Source organism: Giraffa tippelskirchi, chromosome 3 (assembly GCF_054371585.1).
Source record: "Giraffa tippelskirchi isolate mGirTip1 chromosome 3, T2T-mGirTip1v1.2.pri, whole genome shotgun sequence".
Classification (NCBI taxonomy): Eukaryota; Metazoa; Chordata; class Mammalia; order Artiodactyla; family Giraffidae; genus Giraffa; species Giraffa tippelskirchi.
The window spans coordinates 144,853,097-144,878,203 of NC_137277.1; the positions used below are offsets into that span (position 1 = coordinate 144,853,097).

Consider the following 25,107-nt stretch of genomic DNA (forward strand, 5'->3'; position numbering starts at 1 on the left):
AGGTTTTTTCTTTTCCCCTTGGATTAATCCAAGAGCTTTCTGCTTAGTTCATCAGATCCTTTGGTGACCTTCGTTTAGTTTTAGGTGGCAAAGTTCCTGCTCCCTGTAAGTAGAGGAAGTTCCTTGAGTTAAATACAGCAAAATCAGCACAATACCAATCACTGGTCTATTTGATTCCTTTATACTAAGTCTGGAAGGCATTTAGGATTTTGAATCTCTTTGCCTGTCTGCTTCCTCCCTCCTTCATTTGTTAAATAGGGTCTCAACCTGTCTCTCTTCCTCCCCCCCTCTCCTCCCTCTTCCTTTATTTCCCCTACTTCCCCTCCTCCAGTGCTTTCATCTCCTTCTCCTCCCTCTCAGTTTTATCTCTTTAAATTGTTGGGAGACATCTATGCCAACCAGAAGTTTATACCAAACATATGATTGGCTCCCCTTGCTGGAAAGCATTGTGTCCTAATGGTTAAGGACCATGCTGCAGATCCAGATTTGTATTGCAGCTCTACCATTTACTAGCTTGTGACCTTGGTCTAGATGTCAGGCGAGTGTATGTACCTCGGTTCTGTCTTGTCACAACAAAGATTTGGAGTGACAGACATTAAAGCCCTTGGCGTGTCACAGCTCTCGGGTCTTGGACAGACTGTGTTATAGCTCTCAGGTCTCAAACAGACCGTGTTATAGCTCTTAGACAAATCAGTGTTACAGCTCCGTGTTACAGCTCTATTTTATTTAGAAAATAGCAGGAAAATCCATCCTCGAGGAGTGAGGGCATGCCGACCCAAAGACATGAAGAGAATATCGCCCCACCGCGTGGGAGAGAGAGACCCCCGGCCCTTTGGCTCCTCTTTTTATATGTCTTTTCCTCCCCCTTGGGCCTGCCCTATGTAAACTGGGCTAGCCAGGAGCGCTGTTTGTTCTACCTGAGGTCCTCACTCAGGTCCTCAGACCTTCCTTTGTTCTATTTTCGCGGGCTTTTCCCTCCCTTTCTTGTCTTTTAGCCACCGCCATTCTGGACTCCTGTTTCCTATTCTAACTACCTAACAGAGTTATTCAACTTCTCTAAGCTTCAGTTTTCCCATTTGAAAAATAGGGACGATGATGGTGATAATGATGATGATACCTATCTCATAGGATGATGGACAGGATTAGGTGAGGGAATCCTTATAAAGTGCTTGGTGCATAATAAATTCTCAGTAAGTATTAGGCACTTTCATGATTATTGTTGTTATAATAATTATTATTTTATTATGACTGTTGTCTAAACTCTGCTTTGTCTATGCTGTGTTTTTTTTTTTTTAATAAGTGTATGTAAGAGGGACTTGAGGAAAAAAAGTGTTGTCATAATAGAAAAGAAGCCAATGACTACAGGATGATAGGCTGAAATACAACTATTTGATAATAATATTGATTAAGCTCTTAACAGATGTTAGCACCATTCTAATGTGTTTCACATGCATGATCTCATTGAATCATCATGTATGGTAAGAGCTATCACTGTTACCCCATTTTTTTTTTTTTTCTGATGAGAAAACTGAAGCACAGAGAGATTAAGTAATTTGTTCTAAATTTCTACCACGCACCATGTTAGAGTCCCTGTACTGGCTTTAAGAGAATCCTAGAGGGAACATTTCCAAATTACTTATTTTTGTTACAGAATTATTCAACATGAAGCTTATGCTTATTCAATAAAAATTATCTACTACAAAACCATTCAGAAAAACTTTCCAATTAAAACACGTGTCCTTTTAGGTTAGGGGTAAAAAGCCTCAGCCTCTTAGCCTCCAGGTGGAAGCCTGTAGGCACAGACTGTCCTTTTTCTCTCTGGTGGCTGCCTAGGCCACATCCTCAGTGTCAAGGTCAGTGCCTGCAACAAGTGGAGGAACATCATGGACCCTGCAGCAAGATCGTTCCATCAAAGTGTGATGGTCAGGTTCCTGAACTGTATGGTGGAGAGGCTTGGAGAGGCTCCTTGGGGCTGTGGCTGCCCACAACCAGGCTATAATTGGCCTTTGCAAAGTAGCAAGCTCTTGGGCTCTGCTACCCCCACCCATCTGGCTGTGAGTTTTATGAGTATGCAAGTAATGGAACCCTTATTTGTGGCTATCCCTGGGGCTGATGAGTCACAACTCATACATTCATATGGTTCACAATGTCATACAACTAGGGGATGCAGTAAGGGGGAAGTGGAGCTTTCAGATTCAGACAGTCAATCTTCACTCTATCTGTGTCTTGCCACTATATCAGACCACCTTCCTTGAAAAGGAAAATCTTAAAAAAAAAAAACAATAAATAAAGGAGAGCTGAAATTGGTGTTTCAATCTGCTAGATTCTTGGCACACGATAATCAAGGCTTAAATTATGCTGAAGAACATTCTAGAAAAGACTTCAGTACATTGAGAAAATAAAAACAAAACTTTGAATTCAATAGCTCTTGTAAGTTGCTTGTTTATTTATTTCTTGTTGATCTCCTAGTGTAGTTCATTTCATCTTCACATTCAATCATTAAGTGACATCTTCTTCAAGGAAACAGTTTTTGCATTTGTTAAGGCCGACGTGAATAACACAATACTATCAATATTTCTAGAGTGGTTTTTTAACCAAAATGTAAGCATAATTTCAAGCAAGCTTCTGAAATTTTACTTATAAATTTTTTTATCCCTTTCAAAGGTGGAAACAAATTGATAAGCCTATTTACTTGATGGTTTGTCCAAATATTTAACTTTTTTCAGTGGGGAAAGGAAAGTAGATTATTTTTGAATATTACAATTTGATGATGAAATAGCTTCATTAAGGAAAAAGTATCTTTGTAATAATTATAGTCTAAAATTTTTCAAATATGTAGATAAGTAAAACTAAAAATAATTAATAATTTCTCCAGCCAGAGATAATCATTGTTAAAATTTGGTTTTTATAATGAAATGACTTTTTAAAATTACTGTTTATTATAGGAAAATATATTAACAGAAAGTGAAATTTTCTGTTTAGAATAACCTTGAGAGATTTTTCAAAAGAGACTTGAGTCCTGCAAAGCATTAAAAAAGTAGAAAAGAACCTCATCTGACTTTTAAACTGCAAAAAAATTCAAATTAAAAATTTAATGTTTCTTACATAGCTGTTTCAGATTTAGATTAAGTCTATGACTCAATAATTACATTTTTGTATTGTGTAGCATAATTTTGTGCTTAGATAAATTTGCATGATACACTGAGATTTCTTATATATTGTTAGTATATAGTATATTTGTGCCTATTTTCAAGATTTTGAGCATTTATTAATTTAAATTTGAAACAATCAAAATAACCAAAATATTCTTTAACAGTAGAATAGATGAATAATGGTTTACATTATTATATGAAATACTACATAGCAATGATAAGGGAACTACAGCCACGTACAAACACAGGAATAAATCTCACAAGCTTACTGTTGTCTGAAATAAGCCAGACACAACCTGCTTGTATTTATATCAAGTTCAATAATAAGTATAACTAAAACTATAGTTGGGATGATCAGGATAGTTAGGGAGTCAGGACACTTGCTACTTTAGGGGGAGGCAGAAGGGGTTAGTGATGGGAAAGGCAGAGAAAATATCAGAATGATCTGTATGTTCACCTGGGTGGTAGTTATATAGGTTTATAGGTTTATTTACTTTCAAAAACAATTCGTTGACCTTCATTTACATTGTGTATACTATGGTATATGTATGATACATTTCAATGTAAAATGTAAACAATTACTAAAGAAGTCATTTATTTGATATCTGCTCTTGTTTTCCATGTGACATTCAATCTTCATATCATTTTCTTAGGGAAATACAATGTACTTTCTTGTCATTCATTCATGGTTTCCAAGAAGTCACTGGGTTGTTTTTTTTTTTTTTAAAAAGTCAAACTGCTACTATTTGTTGTTTTTCTCTATTGTGAAAATTTTCCAAGTTATTTAACTATTTTCAAGGCGGTTGATAAGTTTTATTCATTCTTGTGCACAGCAGATGTGTGAGACAGGCTGCTATTGCTGTCTCTTGTTCAGATAAGGAAAGTAGACACAGGGAGGTAAATGTTTGGCTGAGTCTGTAATTGGAATGCAGTTCTTTTTTAACATTCCTCTGTGTTGTCAGATTATAGAGCTCTGCTACAGTCATAGATATCTTAGAATTTCAAAATGCCTTGACTCTCAGGGAAAAAAGATTTCTATGAGCACAAAAAGGCTCTAACTATAAAAATATTTTTGTAGATTAAATTTATGTTTGCATCGAAGAACAATGGATAAGTACATTGCAGGGGTGGAGAGGGTACTCATGGATGCAAAAATATCTCTGAACACTGGGTGTTGTGCCCCTCTTTGGGGAAAACAGGTCCAGGAACATGACTATAATACAAAATGATGATGGTCTGTGCAAGACTTTGTAGGACCACAGAGGAGGGACCAGTAACCAGCTTCATCTGACAGGGATATTTGGGAGGTCTTCTGAAGGAGTGGATGCCTGAATCTAGTCTTACATATTTAAGGTTGTATTTACAGCTAGATAGGTCGGTTAGATTTTTTTCATTTTTCCCTTGTGATATTTACATCTCTCAACTTTAGGAAACATCAGATTCTCATAGAACATATATCTTTCTGAATTGAGAATACCAGATTGAATTTCCATAGATGACAGAGGAAAGTTTCTTAAAGACAGAATATCTTAGTAATACTTCACCGGGCTTGTTTTGGAAGGGACTTGTTTTTTAAAGATAGTTTTTTAGAGTGGTTTTAGGTCCATAGCACAACTGAGAGGAAGGTACCGGGTTTTCCAGAATACTCCCCTCCTCCTCTCTCCCCCAGATAGATAGCCTCCACCTTATAGCATGCTTCTCCAGAATAGTGCATTTGTTACAATTGATGAACCTTTGTTGACACATCATAATCTTCCAAAGTTCACAGTTTACATTAGGGTTCACTCTTGGTGTTGTATATTCTATGGATCTGGACAAATGTATAATGCCATGTATCCATCATTATGTATCAGAATATTTTTACTGCCTTAAAAATCCTCTGTGCTCTGTAAAAGGGGATATTTTTGGTAGGAGTAATTTCTTCAGTTGTATACCACACTTATCTTGTGTGTGTGTTAGTCGCTTCAGTTCAGTTCAGTTCAATCGCTCAGTCGTGTCCAACTCGTTGTGACCCCATGGACTGCAGTACACCAGGATTCTCTGTCCATCACCAATCCTGGAGCTTACTCAAACTCATGTCCATCGAGTTGGTGATGCCATCCAACCATTTTATCCTCTGTCGTCCCCTTCTCCTCCCACCTTCAATCTTTCCCAGCATCAGGGTCTTTTCAAATGAGTTAGTTCTTTGCATCAGGTGGCCAAAGTATTGGAGTTTCAGCTTCAGCATCAGTCCTTCCAATGAATATTCAGGACTGATTTCCTGTAGGATGGACTGGTTGCATCTCCTTGCAGTCCAAGGGACTCTCAAGAGTCTTCTCCAACACCACAGTTCAAAAGCATCAATTCTTCAGCACTCAGCTTTCTTTATAGTCCAACTCTCACATCCACACATGACCACTGGAAAAGCCATAGCTTTGACTAGACGGACCTTTGTTGGCAAAGTAATGTCTCTGCTTTTTAATATGCTGTCTAGGTTGGTCATAGCTTTTCTCCCAAGGAGCAAGTGTCTTTTAATTTCATGGCTGCAGTCACCATGTGCAGTGATTTTGGAGCCCAAGAAAATCAAGTCTGTCACTGTTTCCATTATTTCCCCATTTATTTGCCATGAAGTGATGAGACCGGATGCCATGATTTCACTTTACTGAATGTTGAGCTTCAAGCCAACTTTTTCACTCTCCTCTTTCACTTTCATCAAGAGGCTCTTTAGTTCTTCTTCACTTTCTGCCGGGTTCGATCCCTGGGTCAGGAAGATCCTCTGGAGAAGGGACTGGCATCCCACTCCAGTATTCTTGCCTGGAGAATCCCATGAACAGAAGAGCCTGGTGGGCTACAGTCCATGGAATTGCAAACAGTTGGACACATCTAAGCGACTAAGAAAGTTAGAAAGTGACTAAGAAAGTTAGTCACTTAGATGTGTCCAAGAGGATCTTCCCGACCCAGCGATCGAACCCGGGTCTCCTGCATTGCAGGTGGCTTCTTGACTGTCTAAGCCACCTGGAAAGTCCCATTTACCTTGTCAGCAAATTTAAAGTGTTGAACTCTTAGGTTCAGGGTTGTTTAGATGTTTTAGTTCAACCAAATTCTAACACCATCAAAACATGCATATCGAAATCTGATTACAAATAAATTTATTGAGCTACATAGAGCCTTTTGATGGTAATTATTAAAAATGTAGGTACTGTGGATTTAATTTATAGGCCCGTAAATCAACTTTAAGTTTTCAGGAAGCAAAATCTCATGTACATTACATAATGCCAACACAGGCAACCTCCCAAGGTTGACATTTTTGTTTTTCAGATCTGATGTCTGCATCATCTTACTCTTATTTATTACTTTCAGTATATGAACTCTTGTAAGCAGATCTAACCAAATTTCAGCAACGAGATTCAGTTACAGAAGGAGAACACAATAGCAACAAAACCTTCATTCAGAAGTAGTATTTTTCCTTTCTCAATAGACATATCCTAGTATGTCTACAGACGTTCACTAAGGTGACTCCTTAAAATATTTTAAAAATACTTCTAGAGCAGTTAGGTAATAAATGTAATTCCTTAAATCCTATTACTTTTTTATAGTAGGAGTACCTTGAAAATTCAAGTGGGAGAGAAAACATGTTAGTGGCACAGCAAAAGAGGAAACTTGAGGGACTTGTGTTTGTTCATGGATTTTGGAAAGCTGATCATACTATTAAAAAAATAGCAGAATGGAAAATATTGGCCCATCTTACGTGGTTGCTGAGCGAAATATCTCTGAAAGTGATACTCTCGTCTTGTACCCTTTTTCCAAGTCCTCTAAATATTTGTAACAACCTATTAGTGGAAACCAAAAAAAAAACTTATGGTCCAGAAATTAAAAAGGCATACATTTTAACAAGTGAATAGTAATCTATTCTTGCCGAATATAGTAGCCTAATTTATCACCCAGGCCTGACTGGTTTAAAAAAAGGTGGTGCTTCTCAAATCTGAAAGAATATTTAAATATATGTAAATAAGAAAAGAAATACTTGTAAATATACCACCTTAATTTATTATAACATATCTTGAAAAAATTGTTTTTGGGAGGTTAGCATAAATGAAACCAAATGAAATTATAGTGGTTTTGCTGTGGAGTTCTTAAATAAGTGTCCTTGGATGAATTTCTTCAGAAGGTTCATAACCCCTTAAAACTGAATACAACATGTGGTAAATCAAAGCATTTCTTCAAGGGCAGGGTGGGTCCTCTCCTTTTATCAGGTTCTTAAAAGGATTAAAAACTATTGATTAAACCAATGTGACCACTGTGTTTTTATTAGAGAGAGTGAGTAAATATTTGGAAAATATAACAAGCCTGTAAAATATGTCCATGTATATGGTAACAAAGATGAAGGACACTTCTAAGTCTGAGAATGCAATAAAATGCCTGTGTTTTCAAAATGTTTGCATAGAGTACTTTATTCTGTTGGTCAGGATATAAAACTTTAATTTTCCTCTGTGCCATGTTGCTTTGCTCTATAAACAGTGAGGAATAACATTTGCCATTATCAGAGCTGTGAGTAATCCAAAAGTTGGTATTTTTTTTCTGTTTATTCTTCTCCTATTACCAGTTTGCTTGTACCATATTCTAGAATGAGTGGTGAATAAAGCAAGTGTGATCTGGTAGCAGCTAACATTTGACTTGTCACTGAGAATAAGCTTATTGGATTTTGAATGGGCTGCTTCATACCGTTGAGAACAATTTGCAGCTAGCAAGTACATTTTCCTTTTTGTTAAGAGCAAAGACAACTGTAATGAAGCTCAGCCTATATTTCAGTCTATAAATGTGTTTTAATGGATTTTCATTTTTTCTGGTACACACAAGCAAGATATCCCTTAACTCCATGATGGAAATGCTTCAGATTTGTAATCCTGGATCTATGGAAAAATAAAATGTGTTAGTGTGTATATGTATAAAATTCACTGAAAAAAGTATGGTGGAAAAGCAGTGTCTCCCTTAAGACCAAAGTGAAGTCTCCAAAGCATCTTTGATTCTCCGTTGACTAGACTCCCATTGTGAACTCCAAGACTGTGAATTATAAGTTGGTGGAGGGAACATCAAGGAAATACTTTACTGCTTTCTTTCTCCATAGTTGCCCTGAGATCTCAAAGATGGCAGCCAGCTGGCTGAATCTGCCCACAGACATGTTTTATTTGGCCCATGCAGTACCTTAAAAAATTTCATGCCAACATTTTAATAGAAAGATTTCACATAGTAATCTACATTTCTGGCTTGTCTTGAGAAATTAGAAGATAGGGAAACACTTGGCTGGAGCTAAGAGGCAGCTGTCCCTTCCCCCTGGGCCACAGCCTCCTTCTACAACTCATTCAAGTGCCCCCCACCCCACTGGCAGTGAATTCATACATTTATTTACCTGCTGGATTCCTGAGGGCATCGGGGTTTGAGACTAATTTAAGGCTGCCTTTGAGACTATCTTAGTTTTCTAGCAACTGCATTTTGTATAACAGCCATCTTCTTGATCCTTGAGAGCCGTATTATTTATTGTTACATCGACATCTGGCCATCAAATCCAGTAATTTTCAGGTTCAAAGGATTTAGAATTCCTGATTTGGGTTCAGGATGGGAAGGGAGTGCAGCTAAAGAGAACATAAATACCTAAAATGCTTATCTTTCCCAACACACATTCAGTTGTTACTATCTACCAAAAATGGTCTGAAATGGTAACTTTAGTGGTGCTACAACTCAAATGTGCTTGCTAATTCGAAATTGTGTGTGCATGTGTGTGCTGTGTATGGTGTGTGTGTGTGTATGTGTTAAGAAAAACAGTTGATTCATTTAAAAGGCATTGAAACATGTAGACTCCTAGGACATTATACTTTCTTTATGCTTTGAAGTATAATGGGAAAAATCTTGATGAAGATTGAATAGATTTTGAATTGCCTCTTTAATTCATGAGTCTGCAACTTTCTAATTGCTAAACTTTCAGTTACTTTGGTCAGGATGGCACGTGAGACAAATTCAAGCAGCCTTTCTTTCCAGTTCTTTCAAATTACCCTTCCTGGTAAAGACAGAGAAATCTTGCCAGAACTCATACTCAACTTGTCGGAGGGCTAGCCTTATCTTGTTATCTAAGGTCTATGCAAACCGCTTCTAATCCCAGTAAATTCTCCAGTTTTGTTAAGATAAAGAGGCTGAAACATGAGGTGTTTAGTAATGTTATGAATGTGAGAGTAATTCTTATCTAACTTTTAAAAGGAAAAATAAAAACTTTTCAAGTGTGGTAATTTGGAGCAATTATGTCTCCCTCAAAACAATTTAGTTTTCATATATTGCTAGACTAGCAAGGCAGTGGAAGCATAATAACACAAAAGCTCAAGGGATTTGAATGTGGGAATGGATAAATGTTTTATAATGAGTGAGAGAATTCTTATCCAACTTTAGGAATAAAAGCTCTGCAAAATTATGAGTGTTTTGGCAATGCTTATTTATGAACAGAGAAGTGATCTAATGTTTATGAAATTAGGTTTCTTCAGTTCTTTCTCTTAGAGGCAGACAAGAGAATTTGAGTAAACCACTTTACCTTGCTAAATTTCCCTCACCAGTGAAATTTCTGGAAATATATTTGAATGTTCTGAGTACTGATTATATTGTTACTGTGATTTTTTTTTAGGACTGATCAGAGGAGACACCTATTTTTATGTGAAAAGTAAAAACAAGATACCTTAAGAAAACTGAAAATTTTTTATTACTTTTCCACTTTTAAAGTCATATTATTTTTTGCTTGTCTTCAAAAGTTCTAATATACAAGGGAAAACACAAGAAAAAAATTGAATTCCTTTCCTAGGTTATTTTGGAAAAGGAAGTCTGGCTCCAAAAGAACTAGAGAGGAGAATATGTCTGGTTAAGATTTTATCTAGCACACCTAGGGTTTAAGATGAAAAACATTTATGTATAGAAAGAAAGTGGAACACGTTTATAATCTCTGCAGTTTGATCTTGCTTTGTTTCTTCACTCACAATATATTAAGTACATTTATACGCTGTGCTAGTTTGTCCTAGAAGGACTAAAACGTGGACTTTGTCCTTAAGGAGCTTAAATCTTCCTGAAAGACATTATTATTCCTCCCTTATGGGAACATCACTGGGGAAAATATTCAAATTGTACATATCATGATCAAAAGCAAACATATACCAGGGCCTGACAGTTTTTCTCTTCTTATAGGCAGTTACCTTTACCTCATTTGTACCTGATGATTTACTGGTTAGAGTATAACTGTATCTGGTTTATTTATTTATGATGATTTATTTCTTTAAAGCTATGCATATCAGAAAATGTCTAAATGTGCAGAAGTGATCCTTTTAAAGTGAAGTCAATCTGAATCTAGAGCTGTAATAGGAAATTTAGATTGGACTACCTTGTGGTTCTCCTTCAGAATTATTTGATTCTTGCAGCCTGGAAACTCCCTGAAGGCAGCGACTCTGATAATCTCTGCAGTATCTTCAACTCCTAATACATTTCTTGGCATATGGTAAATGCCCATGGTACCTTGCCTGACTGACAAATGATGGGTTTCTGTTGCACAGGTGTGTAGGTCTCAGCACCCTGTGAGAAAATCTAGTGACTTTGGGAGAGACAGAGGCGAATGCAACAATTATGCAAATAAACAACATTCTTGCCTCACTAATCAGTTTTTCTCTTTTTTTTTTTTTTTTTGCACAATTTGTGAAATAGCCTGAGATTTTTGGTTCCAGGTGGTGTCTTTTGTCTGAATTCTTGTGCACCTAGTTCAGACTAGCTTCATGGCTTTGCCAAACACCACTCTTCATTACAACAATCTGATTGGAAGATTAGAGCAATGCCTCTCTGTGTGTGTATGTGTGTGTGTGAGAGAGAGACAGGGAGACAGAGAGAGAGATCTAGTTTTCTGTATCACCTCTGCTACCAGCCATATGACCTTGGCAACTCACAACCTCTAGGCCTCCAAGTCACTCCTTTCTAGGTGTTGTCTTGGTTTTAAAATTCTAGAGTTGGGATTCTTAATTGATATGGCCTATTAAATTCCAATTGGCTATTTGAAGTGCATATATTAGTTTTTCTATTAGTCTGTATGCTCTTGGAGGTCAGAGGCTATCTGACACATATTGTGTATGCTGTTTTTAAACTTTTTATTAGAGAGAATTTTGAACACAGACAAAACAGATGGATCAGCTTGGTGAAACTCCATTATCCAGCTTCAACCATCAATCCATGAACACATGGCCAATCCTGTCTCATCATGCCCCATTTTCTTATCTTCCTTTATTTGGAAGCAAATCTTAGATATGTCATTTAATCTATAAATATTTTATATTTACACTTTTTTTTTTTTAGCCTCTGAGGCATCTACCACAGAACTTTGTACACATTAAGTAACAGGGTGATAAATTTTGAATAACTGAATGAGGCTGGGCTGTGAGAGGCACTCCAACACACACCACATATTATACATCTTTTAAATGCTTAATAAAATTTGTTAACTTATTTTTCAGAGTGGAGGAAGAAGAGAAGCCAGAGTTTTCAGCTATTGGAATCCTTATGTAGTTGAAATATTAAGAAGTATCATTACCTATTAGATGTAATTACCTCATCACTAGGGAGCCCAGCATACTCTGGGAAGTTAAGGTACTTGCCAAAGATTAGGAAAAAGCCAGCCAACTTTATGGATGCATCTTGATGAACTGTCTTAGTGGTAGTAGATGACACAACTTAAAGGCTCTGCAAATGACGATTATCTAATTCACTGAGAACTTGAAAATTCATAGGAAGGACTCAGCTACTTCTCTTTATTTTATATTTTCTATTACCCATTTCCCAAGCTTTCTCTGTCTCCTCTAAAACAGGCTGTTTATCCTCCTTTATTTTATTTTCATTATTTTTCTGACAGTGTTCAAGTCTTCAGGGGTGTTTTCTCAGAGCATTGAATTAGGCAGAATATATATATATATATATATTTTTAAATAAATTCATTTATTTTAGTTGGGGGCTCATTACTTTACAATATTGTAGTGGTTTTTGCCATACATTGACATGAATCAGCCATGGGTTTACATGTGTTCCCCTTCCTGAACCCCCCTCCCACCTCCCTTCCCATCCCATCCCTCTGGGTCATCCCATTGCCCCAGCCCTGAGCATTTGTCTCATGCATCAAACCTGGAATGGTGTTCTGTTTCACATATGATAATATACATGTTTCAATGCTATTCTCTCAGAATGTCCCACCCTCTCCTTCTCCCTCAGAGTCCATAAGACTGTTCTGTGCATCTGTGTCTCTTATTCTGTCTTGCATATAGGGTTATCGTTACTGTCTTTCAAATTCCATATATATGCATTAGCATACTGTATTGGTGTTTTTCTTTCTGGCGTACTTCACTCTGTATAATGGGCTCCAGTTTCATCCATCTCAATAGAACTGATTCAAATGTATTCTTTTTAATGGCTGAGTAATATTCCATTGTGTATTTGTACCACAGCTTCCTTATCCATTCGTCTGCTGATGGACATCTAGGTTGCTTCCATGTCCTGGCTATTGTAAACAGTGCTGTGATGAACATTGGGGTACACGCGTCTCTTTCAATTCTGGTTTCCTTGGTGTGTATGCTCAGCAGTGGGATTGCTGGGTTGTATGGCAGTTCTATTCCCAGTTTTTTAAGGAATCTCCACACTGTTCTCCATAGTGGCTGTACTAGTTTGCATTCCCACCAACAGTGTAAGAGGGTTCCCTTTTCTCCACACCCTCTCCAGCATTTATTGCTTGTAGACTTTTGGATAGCAGCCATTCTGACGGGCATGAAATGGTACCTCATTGTGGTTTTGATTTGCATTTCTCTAATAATGAGTGATGTTGAGCATCTTTTCATGTGTTTGTTAGCCATCTGTATGTCTTCTTTGGAGAAATGTCTGTTTAGTTCTTTGGCCCATTTTTTGATTGGGTCATTTATTCTTCTGGAATTCAGCTGCAGGAGTTGCTTGTATGTTTTTGAGATTGTTTGTCTGTTGCTTCATTTGCTATTATTTTCTCCCATTCCGAAGGCTGTCTTTTCACCTTGCTTATAGTTTCCTTTTGTTGTGCAAAAGCTTTTGATTTTAATTAGGTCCCATTTGTTTATTTTTGCTTTTATTTCCAATATTGTGGAAGGTGGGTCTTGGAGGATCCTGCTGTGATTTATGTCGGAGAGTGTTTTGCCTATGTTTTCCTCTAGGAGTTTTATAGTTTCTGGTCTTACGTTTAGATCTTTAATCCATTTTGAGTTTATTTTTGTGTATGGTGTTAGGAAGTGTTCTAGTTTCATTCTTTTACAAGTGGTTGACCAGTTTTCCCAGCACCACTTGTTTGAGAGATTGTCTTTTCTCCATTGTAAATTCTTGCCTCCTTTGTCGAAGATAAGGTGTCCATAGGTGCGTGGATTTATCTCTGGGCTTTCTATTTTGTTCCATTGATCTATATTTCTATCTTTGTGCCAGTACCATACTGTCTTGATGACTGTGGCTTTGTAGTAGAGCCTGAAGTCAGGCAGGTTGATTCCTCCAGTTCCATTCTTCTTTCTCAAGATTGCTTTGTAGGCAGAATATATTTTAGCCAAAGTACCTGTGCTAACTTTGGAGGTATTGCTCCCAAATGTATAGGCAATGTTCTTTGTATAACATCATGAATAAAATAGTAAAACAGGAATAAAAAATGCAAAGTGAAAAATCTCCCTTAGTATACACGGAAAGACTTGGACAGGAATGTTCATAGCAGCTTTATTTATAATACCTAAAACTGCAGATAATTCAAATGTCTGTTAACAGAATGGATAAATGGAATATTATGCAGAAGAATAAACTATGGCTATCTAGAAGAATATGGATGATTTTTACAGGTATAATGTTAAGTGAACACTGTATTATTCCATTTATACCAGGTTCAAAATGAGGCAACTGAATTTGTAGAATCTGAAGTCAGGACAGTAGTTAACTTTATGAGGGGATGGGTGGTGACTAGAGGGGTATGAGAGGGCATTCTAGGTGCTGAAAGTGCTCTGTAACCTAACCTGGGAGTTGGTCACACAGGTTTGCTCACTTTGTAAAATTTCATTGAACTGGCTACTTAAGATGTGTGTACCTCACAATGTGCGTATTATATGTCAATGAAAAAAGAAGAAACCTTCCCTTTTGGCTACTTAGGAGCACCTGAAGTTTAAGTTAGTTGTTTACTTGACCTTCTAAGAAATAAGGCTTGCCTCAGTAATCTGATTTTTTTTTTCTCTTTTGTAGGACAGAACAGGTAGATTGAGGAAGGAGTAATAGACGCCTAATGTTTTTATTGTACAAAGCATTTGTTTCTCTGCTTCATGAGATAACCATCTAATAAACCATGAAACTGTGGTCAAGATGAACTGTTAGTAGACCTGTTGATGTTGGAGGCTCTTAATTATTAAGCTTATTATTAAGCTTATTATTCTATAAGGGTCATGTAAGAGAAGGTCCTGGCTCAGTGTTAGAGTATGTATTAGAATCCATAATTATTGATACCTTAGTATGGCAAGAGGAATTCAGAATGAAGTTCAGCATATATTTAATTATAAGAGACCATGTAAATATAAGTAGCATTTAATTAATTTCTTTATTGACATGTAGTTGATTTACAATATTAATTTCAAGTGTAAAGTAGCATTAATACAATAGAAGTAAACCAAAGCTGAATGGATCAAGTGAATATGCATGTATGCATTCTAAGTCACTTTAGTTGTGTCCAATTCTTTGCAACCCTATGGACTGTAGCCTGCCAATAATAGATACATGTGTATGTATAACTGAATCACTTTGCTGTACACCTGAAACTAAGACAACATTGTTAATATACTCCAATATAAAATAAAATTTTGAAAAATAGAAAATATTTCTTTTTAAAAAGAGAAGAGCAAGCATGATACAATACTGACCTTTATATACATATAAAGAGTAACACTTTTATGTAGAAGAAGTTTCTTCCTTATATCAGACGAGTAGAGCTACTTTGGGGTACCAGGTATAAAACTGGACATGATTGTACTATTAGAAGCATTTGACTCTGGTGCCTTCCTTCTGCTTTTCTTTTTTAGTACAGAGTGGCATAGTATAAAAACATGAACTTAGAAGTCAGACTGCCTTTGATTTAAATCTTTCCTCTCTCTCAAGCTGACTGTCTGGGCCAATAACTTCTCTGACGTTCAGTTTTCTCATCCTTAAAATGGAGATTCTACTAACTGGAATATTTAATGAACATATCATGTTTCTGAAAGAGATGGGAATACCAGACCTGCCTCTTGAGAAATCTGTATGCAGGTCAGGAAGCAACAGTTAGAACTGGACATGGAACAACAGACTGGTTCCAAATAGGAAAAGGAGTACGTCAAGGCTATGTATTGTCACCCTGCTTATTTAACTTATATGCAGAGTACATCATGAGAAATGCTGGGCTGGAGGAAGCGCAAGCTGGAATCGAGATTGCCGGGAGAAATATCAATAACTTCAGATATGCAGATGACACCACGCTTATGGCAGAAAGTGAAGAAGAACTAAAAAGCCTCTTGATGAAAGTGAAAGAGGAGAGTGAAAAAGCTGGCTTAAAGCTCAACATTCAGAAAACTAAGATCATGGCATCCGGTCCCATCACTTCATGGGAAATAGATGGGGAAACAGTGGAAACAGTGACAGACTTTATTTTCTTGGGCTCCAAAATCACTGCAGATGGTGACTGCAGCCATGAAATTAAAAGACGCTTACTCCTTGGAGGAAAGTTATGACCAACCTAGACAGTATATTGAAAAGCAGAGTCATTACTTTGTCAACAAAGGTCCGTCTAGTCAAGGCTATGGTTTTTCCAGTGGTCATGGATGAATGTGAGAGTTGGACTATAAAGAAAGCTGAGTGCCGAAGAATTGATGCTTTTGAACTGTGGTATTGGAGAAGACTCTTGAGAGTCCCTTCGACTGCAAGGAGATCCAACCAGTCCATCCTACAGGAAATCACCCCTGAATATTCATTGGTAGGACTGATGCTGAAGCTGAAACTCTTATAATTTGGCCACCTGATGCGAAGAGCTGACTCATTTGAAAAGACCCTGATGCTGGGAAAGATTGAGGGCAGGAGGAGAAGGGGATGGCAGAGGATGAGATGGTTGGATGGCATCACCAACTCATGGACATTGGTTTGGGTGGACTCCGGGAGTTAGTGATGGACAGGGAGGCCTGGCGTGCTGTGGTTCATGGGGTCGCAAAGAGTCGGACACGACTGAGTGACTGAACTGAACTGAACTGAACTGAACTTTATACCAGGATTTATCAGTGAGGATTTTGTGTGACTGCATAATCTGTAAACAATTGTAAATAATCTATAAAATAATTGTAAATATACAGGAATTTATTCCATTTAAGAGATGCCTAGAAATTGGCAGTCCAACACTGGTGTGTCTGCTTCCTGAAATCACCAGCAATTTAGGCTCCATTTAAACTCTTTAATCAGCCATTTCAACATGTGAATTCCATTCAGAAGGTTATCACATGACTTAGATGGCTGCTGTAGGTCCAGCCATCTTCCTTATTACAGGCAGTATGAAGGAAGATGACATATAAGGCAAAAAAGATGAAACTCCCAGCCAAGTTAGCTCTTTCAGTTGTTTTAGAAGTCCTATACATACTTTCACTTATTTCTTATTGGCCACAATTTAGTTCTATAACCTCGCTTAGCAGTAAAAAGAGGCTGGGAATCGTAGTCTTTTAGCTGGTATAAAATTGGGGTTTGGTCACTTGGAAAGACATGGTTAGTGCATTTTGGGAAGCAACCAGGAGTCTTGACCACAGTGTTCACAATAGAACATCCCTCCTGATCCTCTCCCTATCTTAATAAATGGTACCACCATCTACTAGATAGTCTGAGAACCTGGGATTCATTCACCATTCTTTTCTTTTTCTTATACTTCATATACAAATTAACACCAAGTTCCACAACTCTGAAATATATCCTTAAATTGAACCTTCTCTCTCTCTCCACTATTAAATCCAGAATTCAAATCACCATTATCTGTTATCTGGATGATTTCAGTTGTTTCCTGACTGGTCTTCTTGTTTCTTGTCTTGCTTCTCTACAGAACATTGCCTGCATAGCAAACAGGATGATTTTCTCAAAAACTAAGTGAAATTCCATCACTTTCCTGCCTAAAACCATCCAGTAGCTTCCCACTGCAATAAAAATAAGTGTCACCTTCTTACCTTGTCCTACAAGGCCTTCCGTGGTTTGGCCCCTGCCTCTCTAAACTTATCACCCACAGGTCTTCCTGCTCTAATCATGAAGCATGGCCACCTTTTTGTCCCTTGAATGTACCAAGCATATGCTACTATTAGTGAGAGAGTAATAAGGAAATGAAAAGTGAAAGTGAAGTTGCTCAGTCGTGTCTGACTCTTTGCGACCTCATGAACTGTAGCCTGCCAGGCTCCTCCATCCATGGGATTCTCCAGGCAAGAATACTGGTGTGGGTTACCATTTCCTTCTCCAGGAGATCTTTCCAACTCAGGGGTCGAACTCAAATCTCCTGCATTGCAGGCAGACCCTTTACTGTCTGAGCCACCAGGGAAGTCATAGGAAGGGATGGGATCAAATCAGAGTATGTCATATCTTACAGCAGTAAAATAGAAGGCAATGAGAAAAGTTGTAAGATGTGCTAGAGACAAGTTTAGGTTGAGAATCAGATGGTGAATTTCAGAACCTCTTTGTGTTCTCTTTACTGATGATTGGAGGAAAGATGAACTATGAGCTCCTCTGTCTTCATGTGGAATAAAAATAGGTTTCAGTGACTAATGATTTTAAGAAGAACAAAAAATGCAGGACCAAATGACTGCTATCAGGTTAGAGAAGTAACCATAGAAAAGATAAGAAATCAGTCAAAAAATGTCCCAGTTCTGTTTTGAAGGTAAAGACCAGTCTGAAGCACATCCTTGAGCAATTTTGCAGGATCCAAACCCTTTCTAACACTCAACCACCAGAATAACTGGAGCCTAAGGAATGATGATACTGACCTTTGCTGGGTCCTGTGACTTCACTCAATGAGGTGCCTGGATTTTGTCAACCTAGAGTGACCTTTGCCTAATTTTAATGGTGAAATCTCCACCCCCGAGGGCAGAGATTGCTGCCATTTTTGCACATGCAGGGTATGAGCCTATGGTTGCACTGTACGGACACATCAAGAATGCCACGTCTGCATGGGAGGTTACTCTCACCCTTTCATGAAAATGCATGCATGCTTAGCTTAAAAATTCCATGGTCTTGCTGTTCAGGGAGATAGTGCTTTGAAAGCTATCTCTTTGTCTCCTTATTTTTCACAAGGAATAAATGCTTCTGCTTTGATTAAAAGTGCTTGGCATGTTCATTGGCTATACACCCCAAGTGACTGACCATTGAGTCTGGTAACACTGCCTAACACCTTTGCCCTGAAACACTCTTCTCCATTTTTATATGATTAATCCCTTCTCACAGTTTGGTTCTCAGATCTCATGTCCCTCCCTCAGATAAACCTTCACTGATTACCTAGCTAAAGAAGTTCTTTCTAACCTCATGTCTAAGTTGCCCACTGTCCCACGATCTAATTATATTGAATTCAATGCTTGACTTGCACCTTCAAGAAGCACTCTTATACACCATCAGTGCAGAATTAATTGATTAAAACCTCTTTGAAGGGCATATTGTCCAGTATCTATTAGAACTAAAAACTGTAACTTTATGAGGGCAAGGGAAACTGTAGCTGCAGTAGGAGTTCAGTAACTTGTTAAAAGAATGGTGATTCCGAGGATTAAATCACTAAGTGTTTGATCCCAGTTTTTTCCCCTCCTGCTTTTTTATTCCATGCCTTTCATCCAATATTTAAGGTCTCCTCCGCTAAGATGTTAACACATATCCTTTAAAGGTCAAATTTCTCAAGTGGGTGTATCCCTGTTCTTTGGGTAAGGCCTCATGATTAATCTAGTACATCTTCCTGGAATTTTGATTTTATTAGAAGGATTGTGAGAAAAATGCTTTTCTACCAAAAAGGTTTGGAGGTAGTTAAAGTTTGAGGGCCTTCTAGGTTTCTTGGGGAAGGAGCTCAGTCTCTTTGACATTAGGGACAATTTAGTGGAAAGATTTGAGGCATACTGCTTAAAAGTATTGGCTCCTGGGTGGATATTTGCATTTTAAAAGAGAATTCTTCAATTCATTATGCAGTGTCTACTGAGGAATTGTGCTTACCAGTAAGCACAGTTTAGCTTGAAGCTGTAGGTGCTGAGGCAATAAAAAGTCTTCCTAAACTGTATATTTGTATATTCTCTTCAGTTTGCAAAATGTTTTAACATATATTATTTTATCTAATTGAATTGTTACATCAACAAGTTGAATGTAAGCATGGGAGCTGCTTGCAACCCACAAATAATCACTAGGCACTGTTGTTTCATTGCTAAGTTGTGTCCGACTCTTTTTGCGACCCCATGGAATGTAGCCAGCCAGGCATGAAGAGGATAAAACTTTTCAAATAGTGTTAAATTTTAAAATAATTGAAATGTAAGTCCTCCTTCCTAGCCAGGTTCCTGAGTCCCCAGTTCCCTTCTCTAAAGGGAAATTCCTTGGGTATATTTCCAGAAATATTTTAGTATTCTGGCACTAAGCACTAGCTCAGATCTTAGGTCATTATATCTTAAATCATTCTTTTTTTCCTTCTATACACTAATGAGGAGGGTACAATACTATTCTGCTTTCTTTTTTTTAAATGTAGTGTTTTACATTGGACTGTTGTGTTCTGTTGTATGAGGTACACAAAGTTTGTTTAATTATTTTGTGAGGGTGGGCATTTGCATTGTCTTCAGTATTTTCCTGTAAGGGCTGATGTTCTCAGGAATATCCTTTACACAATGACCATTTGTTTTTACTTTGTCCACATAAAGTAAATAATAAATTTCAGTGGGATTGTGTGTCAATACTATAAGTTTTCAGTTCTGCTACCTATGTAAAATTGCCCTTTCTGAAAGTTTTAACCAGTGCATTCTCCATGATGGTGTAAGAGAGTAACTTTTCCCTAAACCAAGGTCAGTTTAGCCCATGATCAATTTTTAAAGTTTTTTTAGTAAGATAGTGAAAAAACAAAGTTATTTGTACTTGCAATTATTCAACTGACTGAGATAAAGCCTTTTTATTTCGAGCATTTCAAAGTTATTTGCATTGGATACTTCTTAACTCTCTGGTTGTCTTTTTCTTCTGATTTTCTACTGAGTTGTTGGTCTTTTCCTTTTTATAATTTGTAAAGACCCAAACACAAGAGAAGACTCTACACATGGACATCACCAGATGGTCAATATCGAAATCAGATTGATTATATTCTTTGCAGCCAAAGATGGAGACGCTCTATACAGTCAGCAAAAACAAGACTGGGAGCTGACTGTGGATCAGATCATGAACTCCTTATTGCCAAATTCAGGCTGAAATTGAAGGAAGTGGAGAAAACCACTAGACCATTCAGGTATGACCTAAATCAAATCCCTTATGACTATACAGTAGAAGTGAGAAATAGATTTAAAGGACTAGATCTGATAGACAGAATACCTGATGAACTATGGATGGAGGTTTGTGACATTGTACAGGAGACAGGAATCAAGACAATCCCCAAGAAAAAGAAATGCAAAAAAGCAAACTGGCTGTCTGAGGAGGCCGTACAAATAGCTATGAAAAGACGGGAAGCGAAAAGCAAAGGAGAAAAGGAAAGATATACCCATTTGAATGCAGAGTTCCAAAGAATAGCAAGGAGAGATAAGAAAGACTTCTCAGCCATCAGTGCAAAGAAATAGAGGAAAACAATAGAATGGGAAAGACTAGATATCTTTTCAAGAAAATTAGAGATACCAAGGGTACATTTCATGCAAAGATGGGCTCGATAAAGGGCAGAAATGGTATGGACCTAACAGAAGCAGAAGATATTAAGAAGAGGTGGCAAGAATACACAGAAGAATTGTACAAAAAGTTCTTCACGACCCAGACAATCACGATGGTGTGATCACCCACCTAAAGCCAGACATCCTGGAATGTGAAGTCAAGTGGGCCTTAGGAAGCATCACTAAGAACAAAGCTAGTGGAGGTGATGGAATTCCAGTTGAGCTATTTCAAATCCTAAAAGATGACGCTGTGAAAGTGCTGCACTCAATATGACAGCAAATCTGGAAAACTCAGCAGTGACCACAGGACTGGAAAAGGTCAGTTTTCATCCCAATTCCAAAGAAAGGCAATGCCAAAGAATGCTCAAACTACTACACAATTGCACTCATCTCACGTGCTAGTAAAGTAATGCTTAAAATTCTCCAAGCCAGGCTTCAGCAATACGTGAACCATGAACTTCCAGATGTTTAAGCTGGTTTTAGAAAAGGCAGAGGAACCAGAGATCAAATTGCCAACATCCTCTGGATCATTGAAAAAGCAAGAGAGTTCCAGAAAAACATCTATTTCTGCTTCACTGACTATTCCAAAGCCTTTGACTGTGTGGATCACAATAAACTGTGGAAAATTCTGAAAGAGATGGGGATACCAGACCACCTGACCTGTCTCTTAAGAAATCTGTTTGCAGGTCAGGAAGCAACAGTTAGAACTGGACATGAAACAACAGACTGGTTCCAAATAGGAAAAGGAGTACGTCAAGGCTGTATATTGTCACCCTGCTTATTTAACTTATATGCAGAGTACATCATGAGAAATGCTGGGCTGGAGGAAGCGCAAGCTGGAATCGAGATTGCCGGGAGAAATATCGATAACCTCAGATATGCAGATGACACTACCCTTATGGCAGAAAGTGAAGAAAAACTAAAAAGCCTCTTGATGAAAGTGAAAGAGGAGAGTGAAAAAGCTGGCTTAAAGCTCAACATTCAGAAAACTAAGATCATGGCATCCGGTCCCATCACTTCATGGCAGATAGATGGGAAAACAGTGGAAACAGTGACTGACTTTATTTTTCTGGGCTCCAAAATCACTGCAGATGGTGTCTGCAGCCATGAAATTAAAAGATGCTTACTCCTTGGAGGAAAGTTATGACCAATCTAGACAGCATTTTAAAAAGCAAAGACATTACTTTGCCAACAAAGGTCTGTCTAGTCAAGGCTATGGTTTTTCCAGCAGTCGTGTATGGATGTGAGAGTTGGACTATAAAGAAAGCTGAGCACTGAAGAATTGATGCTTTTGAACTGTGGTGTTGGAGAAGACTCTTGAGAGTCCCTTCGTCTGCAAGGAGATCCAACCAGTACATCCTAAAGGGGATCAGTCCTAGGTGTTCATTGGAAGGACTGATGTTGAAGCTGAAACTCCAATACTTTGGCCACCTGATGCGAAGAGCTGACTCATTGGAAAAGACCCTGATACTGGGTAAGATTGAGGGCCGGAGGACAAGGGGACAACAGAGGATGAGATGGCTGGATGGCATCACTGACTCGATGGACATGGGTTTAGGTGGACTTAGGTAGGTAGTGATGGACAGGGAGGCCTGGCGTGCTGCAGTTTATGGGGTCGCAAAGAGTCGGACACGACTGAGTGACTGAACTGAACCGAACTGAAAGACCCAAAATACATCAAGGTATGAAATCAACCCTTTTCTGTCATATATGTTTTAAATATTTGTTCCCAAGTAATTGTTTAAGGTGTTTAAGAACAACCATCGACTTTAAGTTAGGTGAAAATGTGCTTCATTTGAAACAAAAATTTATAAATGCGTGAAATGTCACAGAGAGAGCAAGAGATTCAGAGGGAAAGTTCAGGAGGCTGTGTCATGAATCTGGTGTTTCCTAGCATTATGATCTTGGACAGTTAACGTCAGGGAGTCTCACTTTCCTCAGCTATAGTGTGGGGATGGTTACAGTACTTCCTCAGAGAGTCGTGGGGGTTTGGTAACATCATGCATCTGAAAGTACTCTATAAATAGTACCAAGTGAATATTAGTTTTGACTACTGATTTGATAATTGAACTATCTTTTACATTGAATATAATATTTTAGGTAATTGGAATTTCTGCCTTTAGTTACTTTTTTGGAAAACAAAACTAATTATCATTATATCTCAGATATTTTTCTGCCTTTAGCTCATCTCGTGATTCCTGCTGTTTCAATAGTTGGGATATACAGATTTCCTCATAGCTAGGGGGCTAGAGAAAAAAAATACATGGTTGACTAATACTAATGAGTAATAAGGGATGATGCTAATATTTGAAAAGTGAAATAATTGTTAAATGGTGAAATTGTATCTTTTTCCCTTTTCAAAAATTTAGTGGAAATATCTGCAAAAATCAAGTTCTTTTATTTTTAGCTTTCATATATTATAAAATATGATATGTTCAGGTTGTATGTGTGTGGAGAGTGTGTAGAATTAGAGCTTAAAGTTTTTTGATCTGGAAAGAACCTACACATCATCTTGCCCAGTGCCTGTTTTTACAGATAAGGAAGTCAGAAATTCTGAGAAGCAAAGGAACTAGCTTGAGTCATGTGGTAGCTGCAGAACAAAAGGGAAGAACTCATTCTGTCTCCCTCTTGCTTAGAATCTCTCTCATCTCCTGGGACATCTTGGAAGCATAGGTTGCATGTCTGCCTGCTTGGAGTTTATGACAATAGCTGCATTTCTTCTAAACTCGTCAAATGAGCAGCCATATTTCTTGAACCTAGAGAATAGTAAGTTGTAGTCACATCTTGCTTTTTTGGAGAGGTTATTTTGAGCTAGGTTTAAAAAATAGCTTTAAAAATTCTTAGATTTCAAATTACTGAATTTTAAATTTTAGCAAATCTTTTAAAGTTTTTTCCCTCTATTTACTTTATGTTTTTTTGTAGTAAGGACATTTTAGGGGAACCCAAGTAGGAAGAGTGTTCAAGTTTATTAATCTGTAACAATCCATATTTTTATGTTGCTCTTCTTCAAGGAGAAAAGGAAAGATATACCCATTTGAATGCAGAGTTGCAAAGAATAGCAAGGAAAGGTAAGAGTGCCTTCCTCAGTGATCAATGCAAAGAAATGGAGGAAAAAAATAGAATGGGAAAGACTAGAGATCTCTTCAAGAAAATTAGAGATACCAAGGGAACATTTCATGCAAAAATGGGCACAGTAAAGGACAGAAATGATGGACCTAACAGATATGGACCTAACAGAAGCAGAAGATATTAAGAAGAGGTGGCAAGAATACACAGAAGAACTATACAAAAAAGATCTTCATCGCCCAGATAACCATGATAGTGTGATCACTCACTGAGAGCCAGACATCCTGGAATGCGAAGTCAAGTGGGCCTTAGGAAGCATCACTACGAACAAAGCTAGTGGAGGTGATGGAATTCCAGTTGAGCTATTTCATATCCTGAAAGATGATGCTGTGAAAGTGTTGCACTCAATATGCCAGGATATTTGGAAAACTCAGCAGTGGCCACAGGACAGGAAAAGGTCAGTTTTCATTCCAATCCTAAAGAAAGGCAATGCCAAAGAATGCTCAAACTACTACACAATTGCACTCATCTCATACGCTAGCAAAGTAATGATCAAAATTCTCCAAGCCAGGCTTCAACAGTACGTGAACCAAGAGCTTCCAGATGTTCAAGCTGGATTTAGAAAAGGCAGAGGAACCAGAGATCAAATTGCCAACATCAGTTGGATCATAGAAAAAGCAAGAGAGTTCCAGAAAAACATCTACTTCTGCTTTATTGACTACACCAAAGCCTTTGACTGTGTGGATCACAACAAACTGTAGAAAATTCTGAAAGAAATGAGAATACCAGACCACCTGACCTGCCTCTTGAGAAATCTGTATGCAGGTCAGGAAACAATAGTTACAACTGGACATGGAACAATAGACTGGTTGCAAATAGGAAAAGGAGTACGTCAAGGCTGTATATTGTCACCCTGCTTATTTAACTTGTATGCAGAGTACATCATGTGAAATGCCAGGCTGGATGAAGCA

General features: G+C 37.8%; 1 protein-coding gene and 1 long non-coding RNA gene across 3 annotated transcripts in view; both read left to right on the forward strand.

The window, feature by feature from the left end:
* Positions 1 to 25,107, forward strand: part of PLCL1 (phospholipase C like 1 (inactive)) — a 357,116-nt gene that overhangs the window by 60,083 nt on the left and 271,926 nt on the right. The gene's annotated exons all lie outside the window — the stretch shown is intronic.
* Positions 20,530 to 24,901, forward strand: LOC145542562 (uncharacterized). Its single transcript, XR_014079942.1, has 2 exons — positions 20,530 to 20,661; positions 24,082 to 24,901. It is a non-coding gene; the product is annotated as an uncharacterized LOC145542562 (long non-coding RNA).